General features: G+C 42.5%; 1 non-coding gene across 1 annotated transcript; it reads right to left on the bottom strand.

Moving 5' to 3' along the window:
- Positions 1–560: 560 nt before the first annotated feature.
- On the bottom strand, positions 561–633 carry Trnaa-agc. The gene has a single exon. It is a non-coding gene; the product is annotated as a tRNA-Ala (tRNA).
- Positions 634–16089: the final 15456 nt, after the last annotated feature.

Genomic DNA, 16089 nt, shown 5'->3' with positions numbered 1-16089 from the left:
AAAAAAGAAAAAAAAAATTTGTATCTAATACAGTCATTGTATGAACCGCTATGATAGTTGTTGGCGCGCTTTTAAAAACCGAGTAGTACCTATAATTCGTTTCAGCTTGTGTCGAGGCCCGGCCGACGCCACGAGGAAAGTCAAGCAGCGTCAAAAGTCACCAGGCCTTTTCCGTTCATCACTTGTTCAGTGATGATGGAAGACGTGACGAAGCATAACTAACACCGTGATTGTGCTCTTTTGACGATTGGTCCTATGATCTCGTAGTGTAGGCTGCGTCTGGACCAGAGGCGACACAAAGTATAGGAAGTATTCACTGGCTGCCATAGCTGTGTGCGCGACTGCCGAGCGCGTGCTGTCGGCGACCTTCCACAGTTCTTTTGCAACGTGCATTGCGCACAATCAAGAGTGCCGGTCTTAGCAGCCCATTAATATGAGTTGGTTGTGAGCATGCGCTTTAAACATCGTCCTCAACTATTACGTCCAGTAAATACTTCCTTTAGCAATCGGTCAAGCGATTACCGAGGCGATTAGTTTGTGACCAAAAAGAAAAAGGTCAGTGGAGGTGCGGGGTATCGATCCCCGTACCTCTCGCATGCTAAGCGAGCGCTCTACCATCTGAGCTACACCCCCGGATGGCCTAGAGGATGGCGAACGTCGAAGACGACGCGACGTATAACAGTTCCGCTTTCTTCTTTGTTTGGTTCCTTCGTTTTGAGTAGAACTAGACTAAAGAAGTGGAAGAAGGGAAGCCTCTCGAAAACCAGTTTTCACGGCCACGTTGCACGTGTCCCACCCTCGTCGTCCTGAGAATCAGAACTATGTCATTATTACCATATAAAAGAGCGCCATGTGTTATCTCTTCCCGCTCCGCACAATAAGCGTCTGGGGTTTGGTAGCGCATTCATACATGGGTGAATTACTTCCAAAATGTAATTTGATTACAGTTGCAATTACTTTGCTGCAAGAGTAGCTTAACTGCATGTACAATTACTGTTACGTGAAAAGTAATTCATTACAATTACAACTTACTTTAAGGAAGTGATGCAATTACTTTACCATTCCCTATTTCTGAGAGCGACCCGACTTGGGCCAGATTACTTGAAACGAGTTGTTTAGAATGCAACGCGTTTGTTCATTCTTTGCCCCAATGTTTGACGAGGCTATATCATCGCTGTAGTAGCGTCACTTATTGAACTTTCTTTTTGTGAATTTTGTTAAATTAATGATAGAACTTGACGTTTGTTGGTAATAAAGTCCTACGCTCTTATATTTTTTTATAAATAATAATAAATTACTTCATATGCTCGAAGATACCAGATTGCTTAAGTAAAATTGGGTAGATACACTTTTGGTACACTATAAAAAAAAAACGTGCCAACTAGCACCTTTTAGGGTTCTTTCGCTTGTCCAATGGGCGGCACCCTTAAAGGTGCAGAAAAGAACCCACAAAAAGGGTTCTTTCTAATGAACCCTATTTCGGGGTTCTTTTTGGATCGTTTATTAGTTCTTCCTAATGAACCCTATTTTTGGTTCTTTTTAGAACGCTTCTGAGTTCTATTTAGCGAACCCTATTTCGGGGTTCTTCTAGGATCCTTTTTGGGTTCTTCCTAATCAACCCTATTTCGGGTTCTTTCCCGAACCCTTTCTGGTGCTCTTAATGAACCCTATTTCGGGTTCTTTCTAGAACCGTTTTTGGTGCTCTTAATAAACCCTATTTTAGGGTTCTTTTCGTATCGTTTATTGGTTCTTCTTAATGAACCCCATTTGGGTTCTTTCCAGAACCCTTCTTCGTGCTCTTAATGAACCTTATTTCGAGGTTCTTTACGGATTCTTCTTTGGTTTGTCTTTATGAACCCTATTTAATGTTTTATTTGGAACCCTTCTTGGTTCTTTTAATAAATCCTGAGTTCTTTAGATTATGTTAGCGTTATTTTAGTAAACCATATTTTGTACTTCAAACCCTCTTTTTTGACAATTCGTTCTTTTCACATTCCTAGTTAGTTGTTAGTAAATCCTATGTTGTATTTCTTGCTCCACAAGGTGAATTTTTTTCTACCAACCAAAATGTCTTTAGATTGTTCATTAATCACTAGCACTGGGCCTTTTCGACAGGTTGACAAACATCAGTCTGGCCAGCGTCAAGACACTTCATTCCTGTTCGTAATTAACTAAGTGACAGGCAGAAAAGTAAAGATCATGTCCATTCATATGCTTTATTAGGGTTGCAAAAATTAATTCTTCTGTTCGCAGTAAGAAAACTAACAAAATTTGAAACAGTTTTAAGACGAGACGGTTATCACTGCCAGCAACATGCACACAGCTTCTACTGTCGTTCTGATGCCGCTCACTGTCAGGACACCATCCAAAATGATGTCAAATTTATTTTCCTCGAGATGGATCAGTGGCATCAGGGTCCGGACTTCCTACAACAAGAAAGCAAGAATATAAACACTTGCATTTTCCTCTGTATAATTATGCTGCGAGTTCCTCATTCGCGACGCTTTTAGATCAATTATAATTGTATAGGTTTCACTAAGCATTTTATATCTCGTTTAGCCTTACGCTCTAAAACATACCCGGAGATGTGATTTCCTTTAAAACATTTAGTGGGTCAATCAGTGCGATCTAGAGGGCGCGACCAGCTGAAAATATGTTGCGACTTAAAAATGAAGTCTTTAACGTGACACTGAGCATGAAGCCAGCACGTGGAACGTCATACTCAGTGACCTCTCTCGCTTCATTCATATGTCTAAACATGCTTTGGCCTTTTTATTCGCCGAGCTCTCTTCGTGAATGGACTTCTTCCAAAACCGACGCGCCCCATCGCGGCGAAATACCACGCAGTGCACTCTGGGAACTAGTTGGCCACTCAGTTTCGGTTTCGACTGAGCAGCTTCATCTCATGCTATCACGCCGCGACCAAACGCGCTGCTTGCGTTTTCGATTAACTGACTTTTCACGAACGTACAATACACTCATTCTCGAGCGATACAAAACGAAGACCGGGGCACTTTCCTTAATTCCCGAAACACCGGATATTGTGCGTGCGCATGCGAACGTAGTAAGTCGTGGCTTAGTCACTTCACCCCACGAGTGCATCTTTGAGCTCAATGTCAGTAATCCCGTCTAGTACCAGTGAACTACAACTGAAATTTGTTCGTCTGGAGCCTTACACGCATTTTGTTTGCCAAACGTACGCTTCTTGTTACTTCATTGGGCGAAAAGCAAGCCGCATCCTCACATAGTATCAAAATTGAGGCCAGCGTTTACGCATAAACTTTTAAGGAAACGCAATAAATTTGACCTCACTACTGCACAAAAGTTACTATGATATCTTCCTCGCGTCATTATATATCTCCCACTCAAATTTTATGCTGATAGAAGAATAACTTTTTGCAAACGTTGAGATCGGCTAGCTACGACGGAGGCCCTAACAAGCGTCCCCTACTCCTGGCTAAGCCTTTTTGGACGAGCTTTTACTGATACCCGAGATCTGTGCCGGGAACGGTGTGTCTGAAATTATCTCGGCATACTCAGGCAGGAAGAAAGCGAACACATAACAAATATTATGGCCATTAGCAACCGTCAAATGCGCTTTGAATTCGTTCGAGCACTTGTGTGAAGAATGTCGCACCGTGCGCCGGACGGGCATGAACCCCAATGCGGTGCGCATAGGGGTTCATGCCCGTCTGACGCACTTCCGGCGAACGGTGCGACATTCTTCACACAAGTGCTCGACTTTTGCATTCTTAAAGCGGTCTGTATGCGCGAATGTTCCCATATGATTGCAGGATAACTTTATGCGCATATACGCGATGTTGAATATTAGTGTAGTAAGGTACGCCTGTCCTGTTTACTTCTTGTCCTTGTTCCTGTTGCGCTATTTTATGTTTTACTAAGATGAATATTAGTGGAATGCAAGCGGGTGGGGACTTCACTTCGTGCAGTGCTGCGGGTCAGTACAGATAAGAGATAAGAAGTGTGTTAAAATTGAGCTTTTCAATGGCACCTCCGAGTTTTCCCTCGCATACTTAGGCACATTAAGAAAAACAGTAATGGACCTTTTCCACATACCGACGGCACCAGGCGGTGGCTGCACGAACTAAAAATCGAGGAAGTGACCTACCTGCGCTTCCAATCGATAATGGGAGCTACGCTACCAGTTTCTTCACTCTCTGAGCAGCGGCGCCTGCCCAACGCGACTTTCAAAAGGGGAATCCGTGGCGTCCACATAAACGTCGTGTTTTCCTTTCCGTCGGCGTTCTTTTTTTGTGTAACACAATTATATATATGCTGCAGTTACGTGTTCTACTCGCTGATATACAGCCTCCTTCCGAAATTCCTCGATTTTTCGTTCCGACTTCCGCCGCTTGGCATCGGGCGCTCGCGCGTGCGCAGAACGCTTCTCGGAAAAGGTCCATTGCAAAATGTAATATTTCGTCTATGGACGCACGAAGAAAACAAACTTCCTGATCAACAACACTAATGTAAAGGCGCGAGCGCGATGTATGCATACGTATTGGTTGCTACAGCTTGTTCATTGGTACACAAGCAAGATCCCCGAGCACCCGAGCCTCGCAACGTCGAGACTCCCAGCACTGGCTCGTCCACATACCTCGATTGGAACGCTAACAGGAAGGCTCAAGTACAAAAATACAACAAGCATGTGTTAAGACAAGCTATACGTCTCGGGCTTGTGCTAAAGCTTCGAGGTCTGGTCATTTAGGTTAGTTTAGAGACCACAAATGACGCTCTCGGGACCAGAAAACAATCTCTTGTCGACGTGTCGATCGAAACCGAAACCATGCCACCCTCCTCCCTGGCCAACTAGTTCCCAGAGTGCAACGCGCGCCGTGTTGCATGCAGGGCTTTATGGAAGTAGTCTATTGGTGTTATTGGCTTCTCGAGCGTTCTGCGGGAAAGTAGATTCACAGGAATTTTAAGCATGTTTCAAGAAACGTTAGTTCTACCCATATTACATCATTCTTGCCATATTGTCAGTAAAAGGTTAGAAAAAATCTACGAGCTGGAGAGGAGGAAGCGGACAGAAGCTTGTAGGGGAGGAGAAACCTTCTCTCTATTCCAAGCGTCTGTCAGCTTTCTTCTTTCAGATTTTTCTTAACCTGTCATTGACTTTAGTCGCTTACATTTCCTTTAAATTCTTTTCAGAAAATAAAGCAAGGATTTGTTTTATATTACTGGCTCGTATATTGGAAATATAACCCTGACAAGCTTGCATTACCATCTGTGACAATGCACTATACTCGGGGGTGACTTGGGCAACTTTTTTTGGCAATGCAGTCGGAGTTAAAAACGCCCGCGCATCTTGAGCGCCAATCAAGGCTATGCACACGCACTCTTCACTTCAGAAACGTCACAGAAAGTTGTTTCCGAGTATAAGTTCACCCTGTTTTAAACGAATGGCGCCGATAAGCGGTCATCAGTTCTTAATGAGGTAGTAAGTTAACCCAGCATATTTATGGTGGACAAAGGTAAACCTCTGCGCCGTCGCAGTCTGAAGCTTGTGAGAGATTACAAAACCACCGAATAAAGTACCTTCAAGCAGCTCTTCGAGGTTCAGAGTGACGTTTTTGTCCTTTGAGCAACACCAGTGTAGAAGCTGTAAATGCCTCCATCTTGGCTCTCATGTCCTCCGGATGTCTTTGCCGAACGGCAGTTTAACGTCTTGTAGTAACTGAAAAATAAACAACAAATGGAGAGTATTGCTGGTTTACAATAGTACATTTATGCGCTATAGATTTGCACACACGGATTGCTTACACACACACACAAACACATACACGCACATATATATATATATGGGTGGTTTCATCTCAAATCGTGCAGGCAAAAAGGGTCGAATTTTTAATTTCAATGAAAAAAATATATGTTATGGCGCCGTTTCTGAAACCGCAGTCGACACAAACCGCAAGTTCGTCGTATTTTTTGTTCTCGACTTATGAATTTTTAAAGAGGCCGCGGCGAAAAGCAGTGTTTTTCACACCCGTCGTGGGTCGGATATTTCGCTTGATCTCCCGCCATGGATTTTCAGTCCACATCATATTATCTTTTTTGAAGCACTCTGTGGACACATTTAAAAGGCTCCAATACCATGAAATAATTTTATGCCTTTTGCTTTTTTTCTGTAAAAATGTCAAAAACGCCTCCTCGGTCAATTGTTGACGAATTTTGACAATTAATTACTGGCGATCTACTTGGGTTACACCGATATTTTTTATGTCCACGGAGAGCCCAAACCACGCTCTTTATATTTAGTATAAAATGCCTTGGCTGTATAAAATATCCTTTGCGGTACGTTTACCTTAATATTATGCAAAAACCAAAAAGTACCATTTTTGAAATTGATTTTTTCAAAAAAACCATTTTTTATTTTTTTTATTTTTTGTTCAAATGTAGATATGATAGTTGTCTACACGAAAATCAAGCCTAGAAAGTGTATATTTTGTTTGTATGTTCTACATTTAAGCATTAATATTGTACAAAAACGTGTTTTTACGGCTCGAAATGGACTTACGAATTGCGCGTCTTCACAAGCTTGGAAATAGTTTTTTTCTTTTTTTCAACGTTCCCACATAAAAATGAAATACAGTATTTCCACCCTGATATATTTATTGATTATTTAAATTTTATTGTAGGCGGCAAGCTACATCGGAGGAGTTCCAAAAAGAGAAAGCAACACTTCTTAACAGACCAGCAGGTGTCGTAACTTTTTAACGTGTAGGAGTCGGCAGACGTCTTATTGATTCGGGGCCCTCATTGGCCTGCATGAACGTCCCGCCCTTTCGGAGCCAGCAGATGACCACGACCTTTCGCGCTCGTTGTGTTAGATGGGACGGCCCGTGACAGTAAAGCGAGCAGCGCACCCTGTGTCACGAGGAGTGAAATGGTACGATTGTGTCGTTGACGCGGCGAACAGTGACAGCCACCCAGGAGGAGTCTGTCAGAGTATTGCACAAGGGAAAGCAAAGGAATCGTTGCCTGAAAGGATGAGGACACCACGGCCTTACAATGTCGACGGTCAACAACTGTTCTGCCAGCCAAAACAACGCCGCGTGCGTGCTAAAACCGGCGGCGCGGGACAGAAATCCCGCAGACGCACACACGAAGATGGGCCGGTTTCGTTAGGGATGTGGGAATTTTGAAACCAGCCATCCGTGCATGCGTGAAACGATACCGCCTGTTTGCCCTAGCTTCGAGCGCGCTATCCTTACCTTGAAACAGCCGTGCTCTCTCTCTCTCTCTCCAGGGAGATCCGATAGCACCGAAGGGTTATCTATTAAACTTGAGGAAGAAAACGAGAAGGGAGTGTTTAAGTTTAATTATCCCCACCAACCCGCTCGTTCTGTCCTTATAAAGGGTTATCTCTTTTGGAAACAGCAAAGCCCGGAGACTGACATTAAAACGAGCGTGTTGGGAAATATAGTTGTGTTTGTATTCTGCCCGAAGACTAGTTGGGTCGAAGTCAGCCTCCTTGTCAACTATAACCGTTTGTGAAGAGTGGGCTTCTCCCGAGATGAAACGTTAGCGCCGGCTGACGTGTTCTTTTGAAAAAGGGAAGGGGAAAGAGAAAGTTTGAGTAACTGCAGAAACTACCTCGAAAGCTCCTCTCCCGATATGAAGCTTGAAGCATAGTCTCGGTTACCTTCTCGCGCATCGCCTGCTCGAATCTATTCTTTACTTTCTTTCGTACAGCCACTGTTCCGCACAGCCGTCGTGGATGTGCGTAATAGAGGGAGGAACAGATTCGAGCATCATTTGGACGCCGTCATCCTGCGAGACTTCAATGTCGTGGGGCCGACTCGTGTGTGTTTCTTCGCCCCGCTGAACTTTGTTTCTCGGGTGCGGTTTTTTCAGAACTTTTTTTTTTTTTTTCAATGTTTTCTTACTAACTGTTTGTTAGCACTGTTCAGATGTTGGGTTTATTTCGCCATGGCGTAGCGGCCTGGCGGTGATGTAGAGAGCGTGTTCGCACGCATTTGGTTGCGTCCAGTTTAGGGAATGCCCGGGGGAGTTGGTTTATGTTCTTGCCATGTGCGGCTGAGTTTTCCCGTCTTTGTTAAACGATTGATTTTTTTTGTTTTACCTTTACGTGCCGTCGACTTCTTTGTCTGACTCTCCACCAGGCGTGGATCTATCGCCTTGCCACCACTCGAACCTAAATACTTTATTTTTTTTAACGCAATTTTCGTTAAGATCGCAGTTGGGCAATTTAATTCCTATTTATTTATTTTTATTTCCTACCCCTCCCCATGACACACTCTCTGTGTGTTTCGGACCGTTTCTGTGTCACCACTTTTGTGTATTACGGAAGTGAAAGGACATTCCCCGGTGACCTGTGCTATGTGCGGTGAACAAGCCCCAGTGTTTGGTTTCGTAAAGAATTGTATATAATATATCGACGATGTGGTGACTTTCTTTGTCTTAGTAATATGACAGCTAATAGCTAGTCGTGCTAGTTTACTTTGAAAGGTTTATAAATCGAAACAATACAACGCCTGTGCCAAAATGAAAGTTTACTATAGGCCTGCTGATTTGGTTAGATATGTATCTCATATGGTTCCCGCTCTTATCAAAACATACATAAATATTCAATACCACAAAATCCGTTTATAATTCATTACAAAATGCAGAAGAAAATTCAAGAAAACGTTTTCACAATTCATAGAGACGCATGGGTCGCTATGTCTGACTTAGGTCTTGCAAAACAAAGACGTCTTTTTCCGATATTGAGGCCTAAATATAAAACATGCAAACAAAATATACACTTTCTAGGCTTAATTTTCGTGTAGACAACTGTCATATCTACATTTGAACAAAAAATGAAAAAAATAAAAAATGGGTTTTTTGAGGAAATCAATTTCAAAAATGGTACTTTTTGGTTTTTGCATAATATTAACGTAAACGTACCGCAAAGGATATTTTATACAGCCAAAGCATTTTATAATAAATATAAAGAGCGTGTTTAGGGCTCTCCGTGGACGTAAAAAATATCAGTGTAACCCAAGTAGATCGCCAGTAATTAATTGTCAAAGTTCGTCAAGAATTGACCGAGGAGGCGTTTTTGACATTTTTACAGAAAAAAAGCAAAAGGACTAAAATTATTTCATGGTATTGGAGCCTTTTAAATGTGTCCACAGAGTGCTTCAAATAAGATAATATAATGTGGACTGAAAATCCACGGCGGGAGATCAAGCGAAACATACGACCCACGACGGGTGTGAAAAACACTGCTTTTCGCCGCGGCCTCTTTAAAAATTCATAAGTCGAGAACAAAAAATCCGACGAACTTGCGGTTTGTGTCGACTGCGGTTTTAGAAACGGCGCCATAACATATATTTTTTTCATCGAAATTAAAAATTCGACCCTTTTTGCCTGCACGATTTGAGATGAAACCACCCATGGGTGGTTTCATCTCAAATCGTGCAGGCAAAAAGGGTCGAATTTTTAATTTCGATGAAAAAAATATATGTTATGGCGCCGTTTCTAAAACCGCAGTCGACACAAACCGCAAGTTCGTCGGATTTTTTGTTCTCGACTTATGAATTTTTAAAGAGGCCGCGGCGAAAAGCAGTGTTTTTCACACCCGTCGTGGGTCGTATGTTTCGCTTGATCTCCCGCCGTGGATTTTCAGTCCACATTATATTATCATATTTGAAGCACTCTGTGGACACATTTAAAAGGCTCCAATACCATGAAATAATTTTAGGCCTTTTGCTTTTTTTCTGTAAAAATGTCAAAAACGCCTCCTCGGTCAATTCTTGACGAACTTTGACAATTAATTACTGGCGATCTACTTGGGTTACACTGATATTTTTTACGTCCACGGAGAGCCCTAAACACGCTCTTTATATTTATTATAAAATGCTTTGGCTGTATAAAATATCCTTTGCGGTACGTTTACGTTAATATTATGCAAAAACCAAAAAGTACCATTTTTGAAATTGATTTCCTCAAAAAACCCATTTTTTATTTTTTTCATTTTTTGTTCAAATGTAGATATGACAGTTGTCTACACGAAAATTAAGCCTAGAAAGTGTATATTTTGTTTGCATGTTTTATATTTAGGCCTCAATATCGGAAAAAGACGTCTTTGTTTTGCAAGACCTAAGTCAGACATAGCGACCCATGCGTCTCTATGAATTGTGAAAACGTTTTCTTGAATTTTCTTCTGCATTTTGTAATGAATTATAAACGGATTTTGTGGTATTGAATATTTATGTATGTTTTGATAAGAGCGGGAACCATATGAGATACATATCTAACCAAATCAGCAGGCCTATAGTAAACTTTCATTTTGGCACAGGCGTTGTATTGTTTCGATTTATAAACCTTTCAAAGTAAACTAGCACGACTAGCTATTAGCTGTCATATTACTAAGACAAAGAAAGTCACCACATCGTCGATATATTATATACAATTCTTTACGAAACCAAACACTGGGGCTTGTTCACCGCACATAGCACAGGTCACCGGGGAATGTCCTTTCACTTCCGTAATACACAAAAGTGGTGACACAGAAACGGTCCGAAACACACAGAGAGTGTGTCATGGGGAGGGGTAGGAAATAAAAATAAATAAATAGGAATTAAATTGCCCAACTGCGATCTTAACGAAAATTGCGTTAAAAAAAATAAAGTATTTAGGTTCGAGTGGTGGCAAGGCGATAGATCCACGCCTGGTGGAGAGTCAGACAAAGAAGTCGACGGCACGTAAAGGTAAAACAAAAAAAATCAATCGTTTAACAAAGACGGGAAAACTCAGCCGCACATGGCAAGAACATAAACCAACTCCCCCGGGCATTCCCTAAACTGGACGCAACCAAATGCGTGCGAACACGCTCTCTACATCACCGCCAGGCCGCTACGCCATGGCGAAATAAACCCAACATCTGAACAGTGCTAACAAACAGTTAGTAAGAAAACATTGAAAAAAAAAAAAAAAAGTTCAGAAAAAACCGCACCCGAGAAACAAAGTTCAGCGGGGCGAAGAAACACACACGAGTCGGCCCCACGACATTGAAGTCTCGCAGGATGACGGCGTCCAAATGATGCTCGAATCTGTTCCTCCCTCTATTACGCACATCCACGACGGCTGTGCGGAACAGTGGCTGTACGAAAGAAAGTAAAGAATAGATTCGAGCAGGCGATGCGCGAGAAGGTAACCGAGACTATGCTTCAAGCTTCATATCGGGAGAGGAGCTTTCGAGGTAGTTTCTGCAGTTACTCAAACTTTCTCTTTCCCCTTCCCTTTTTCAAAAGAACACGTCAGCCGGCGCTAACGTTTCATCTCGGGAGAAGCCCACTCTTCACAAACGGTTATAGTTGACAAGGAGGCTGACTTCGACCCAACTAGTCTTCGGGCAGAATACAAACACAACTATATTTCCCTACACGCTCGTTTTAATGTCAGTCTCCGGGCTTTGCTGTTTCCAAAAGAGATAACCCTTTATAAGGACAGAACGAGCGGGTTGGTGGGGATAATTAAACTTAAACACTCCCTTCTCGTTTTCTTCCTCAAGTTTAATAGATAACCCTTCGGTGCTATCGGATCTCCCTGGAGAGAGAGAGAGAGAGCACGGCTGTTTCAAGGTAAGGATAGCGCGCTCGAAGCTAGGGCAAACAGGCGGTATCGTTTCACGCATGCACGGATGGCTGGTTTCAAAATTCCCACATCCCTAACGAAACCGGCCCATCTTCGTGTGTGCGTCTGCGGGATTTCTGTCCCGCGCCGCCGGTTTTAGCACGCACGCGGCGTTGTTTTGGCTGGCAGAACAGTTGTTGACCGTCGACATTGTAAGGCCGTGGTGTCCTCATCCTTTCAGGCAACGATTCCTTTGCTTTCCCTTGTGCAATACTCTGACAGACTCCTCCTGGGTGGCTGTCACTGTTCGCCGCGTCAACGACACAATCGTACCATTTCACTCCTCGTGACACAGGGTGCGCTGCTCGCTTTACTGTCACGGGCCGTCCCATCTAACACAACGAGCGCGAAAGGTCGTGGTCATCTGCTGGCTCCGAAAGGGCGGGACGTTCATGCAGGCCAATGAGGGCCCCGAATCAATAAGACGTCTGCCGACTCCTACACGTTAAAAAGTTACGACACCTGCTGGTCTGTTAAGAAGTGTTGCTTTCTCTTTTTGGAACTCCACCGATGTAGCTTGCCGCCTACAATAAAATTTAAATAATCAATAAATATATCAGGGTGGAAATACTGTATTTCATTTTTATGTGGGAACGTTGAAAAAAAGAAAAAAAACTATTTCCAAGCTTGTGAAGACGCGCAATTCGTAAGTCCATTTCGAGCCGTAAAAACACGTTTTTGTACAATATTAATGCTTAAATGTAGAACATACAAACAAAATATACACTTTCTAGGCTTGATTTTCGTGTAGACAACTATCATATCTACATTTGAACAAAAAATAAAAAAAATAAAAAATGGTTTTTTTGAAAAAATCAATTTCAAAAATGGTACTTTTTGGTTTTTGCATAATATTAAGGTAAACGTACCGCAAAGGATATTTTATACAGCCAAGGCATTTTATACTAAATATAAAGAGCGTGGTTTGGGCTCTCCGTGGACATAAAAAATATCGGTGTAACCCAAGTAGATCGCCAGTAATTAATTGTCAAAATTCGTCAACAATTGACCGAGGAGGCGTTTTTGACATTTTTACAGAAAAAAAGCAAAAGGCATAAAATTATTTCATGGTATTGGAGCCTTTTAAATGTGTCCACAGAGTGCTTCAAAAAAGATAATATGATGTGGACTGAAAATCCATGGCGGGAGATCAAGCGAAATATCCGACCCACGACGGGTGTGAAAAACACTGCTTTTCGCCGCGGCCTCTTTAAAAATTCATAAGTCGAGAACAAAAAATACGACGAACTTGCGGTTTGTGTCGACTGCGGTTTCAGAAACGGCGCCATAACATATATTTTTTTCATTGAAATTAAAAATTCGACCCTTTTTGCCTGCACGATTTGAGATGAAACCACCCATATATATATATATATATTAACTAAATGACCACTCACTGTCGCTAGAGTGGAGTAGGGCTGCGCGTCAATTAAAATAATTTCGATTTATGTTTTTTTTTATATTGATTAGTTAATCAATTTATAGGTCACGCTGATCTCCAGGCGTGATATTGTATCTCAGAAAAGGCCTAGAACAACCGATTTTTTATTTGACAAGTTTTTACTACGTCTTATAATGGGTATTACATAGCAACTTGTCACTGTGCCTCGTACAGAAGTGAGGCATGGCAAACATTTAAAATAAAATATCTGTACATATTTGTACAATAACAAGTTCAAATAGCAACTTGCCATTGTGCCTCATACACAAGAAAAACATGGCAAACCTTTAAAATAAAATATTTGTACGTTATCATTTAAACTTCAAAACCACTCTAGATAATAACCATACAACCCTTAAGTAGCCATTAGAAACAATTTTGTTATAACCACACAAAAAGAATAAATTAGTATTCTTACTTTTTCCTTTATAAGACTTTTCGTATTCAACTATAATATATAATAATTCAACGGCGTATTGGTAATTCAACCAATATGCCGATTAAACTCACTTGATTGAGAGTAAAACGATAGTTAATTAATCGTAATGTTAATTAATTCATTGCCTAGCCTTATTAAGAGGTAAAATTTTATCATTTAGCACGTATCAAAAGCCCTTATCTCATTCACAGGCGATAAAACGGGTAGTAAGAAACTTTTGAAGTCCTGATGACCTGTAAAAACTGTAAGACTAAATATAAAGAAGACAATGTTGAATTACTATTCCGGGAATCGTCATTGCAAGAAATTCCTCAAGGACTGTGCGGACTCCAGCCTCGCTGAGGATCAATTCTTGGCAATACTGAAACGTCCGCATCATGCGGTCTTGTATCAGGTCGACGTTCAGGGGCACTTTAGTTATCTCTTCTTTCGTGAGCAACGTGAGCAAGACATGACGGCGAACGCTCACGGCGTCTTCACATTTGTCAGTATCAACGAATCCCTAGAAGAAAAACAATTTGTTACGTTTATGCGCCGTCTACGCATGTAAGCTATTGACATAATAGTTGCGGCACTGGATATAAAACCAAGTAAAACAATTATTTTCATCAAACATACATCCACATTTGTGCAAACACAAAATGCGCAAAAAGTTCGCGCCTGTTGATTTCCGCACAACACTCCAAGAGCCAATCGTCGCAACCTGCGAAGTCTGCTCAGCGAATGACGACGCGGAACATACGTTTCGACCAAGGAATGCAGTCTGCGCTGTTACATTAAGCGATGCAAGCGTGACGTTTTGCATTCCTTAATGTCACAGCGCAGACTGCATCTTTGGGTCTGACCAAATGTTCGGCATCGTCATTAGTTGAGCGGTGCCGTAAACTGCAGTGATTGGCTCTCGGAGTGTCATGTCCGGTCAAAAACGGAAACGTTTACAGCACATATTCGCTCGCGTTTATTGCGGCTATAAATACGGATACATTAGCTAATTAAAACCCGGTAACATAATTTTTTACATTTACGAAGAGATATCATTGATCATTTCATTCGCGCTGTAAATTCGAAGTTCTGTTCTTGAGATCTTTCTGGCGGAAAGCTTGAACTCAGTATTTTGTCATATTATATAAAGTCAGTATTGTAATAATGAGATCAGTGTTCGCTGCAAAAACGTTTGTCTCCTGTGCAGTTCAACGCACGAGAGTATCAAAATAATGTTTTGTTTTTTTTGCAACGTGCTTGTTTGGACAACTCCAAGCAAAAATAGCATAAAAACAAATTTCAAACGACAAGTAGCTTAATTAATAAGAGGCCGCCCCCTGTCCTACTTATTCTGCCTATGCATCAAGCAATTTCTGGCCATATTGAGCGCTACTGTACTTATAGCAATTTTTAAGAGAAATTACAAATATTGCCTGCTTAAGAAGAAGTTTTACCTTGAAATGATGAACAGGCCGATTGCAGTTCGTTTTCAAAAGGCCACCTGCAGACGTCTCCAATCGTTCATGTGCTCACGTCCGCTGACATGTTACAAGTAATGGCTAAGGGGAAAGGGAGGGAGGTACTTCCTTCTAGAGCTTCAAACCCAAAGGGAAAGGAGGTCGAGCATTGTTCCGATCCACCACTCGGACGAGCGAGCGCTGGCACTCCCTCGAGCAACGAAGCTAGATCCTGTTGGCTCTAGTGACCTTCAGCGACCCACCCCTGTTCACCGCTAAGCTGACAGCGTGGTGGAAGCTACGTGCTCGCCGAACCAATTAGTCGCCTGGTTTTTATCACCTGACACCTTTCTCTGCGGTTGTGATCACGTGGTGCAAGACAGAAGGTTCACTGGTCAAACGAGCATGACGATTCCACCGAACTGTCAGCCCGGCGGTGAGCAGATTAGCCCCCGAAACGTCGCTTTTGAATACATTATGGCTTATCTTCTGGGGTGCCGTTGAGCTGTACGAACCATGGTTCGCTGGCGAAGATAATATGCACATGTCATCGCTTTTCCGTCCCTGTCTGCCAAGAAACACGGCGATCACATTGGGGAATTGTAGTAGACCGTTTCCGCAGCCCGCTAAGCACCCGGATAGCGCTCCGTAATCCGCCACAAGACCTTGAACTATGCAGATAAGGCTGTCGGCGCGCATGCGCAGCTGCGGCGTTTTTTTCAAGGATACCGTAGCGGAGGAGAAAAACGGTCTACTACAATTCCCTATTACCAAGCATTCGCGACTCCAGCAAAACGGACGCCGCCAAGCGGGAAAACCGGGAACCAGTCGGTCCAGGTCGCTCCGCGCCCCGCCGCGTCTCTGATGGCTTTCGCGGACACGTGCTGTCGGCGCGGGGGCGAGCAATGTAATTTGACGAAGGTCCGAACATTTCTTAAGTTTGCCTGAGTGTTCATTAGTGTGGTGAAGCCTCAGCAGATTGTTTCTTTCCATCACGTGTTTGAAAGCCCGTTTACACACGGTCGCGTGCTTTCAATTTTTTGGATGAGGAGGAATCACGGAAAAACGTTTTGATTTCTCGTCTGTCTCTAATCACATTCAAAGTG

The sequence above is a fragment of the Ixodes scapularis genome, unplaced genomic scaffold, assembly GCF_016920785.2.
Source record: "Ixodes scapularis isolate PalLabHiFi unplaced genomic scaffold, ASM1692078v2 PGA_scaffold0__279_contigs__length_252992795, whole genome shotgun sequence".
NCBI lineage: Eukaryota > Metazoa > Arthropoda > Arachnida > Ixodida > Ixodidae > Ixodes > Ixodes scapularis.
This window is presented reverse-complemented; position numbering and strand designations above follow the sequence as displayed.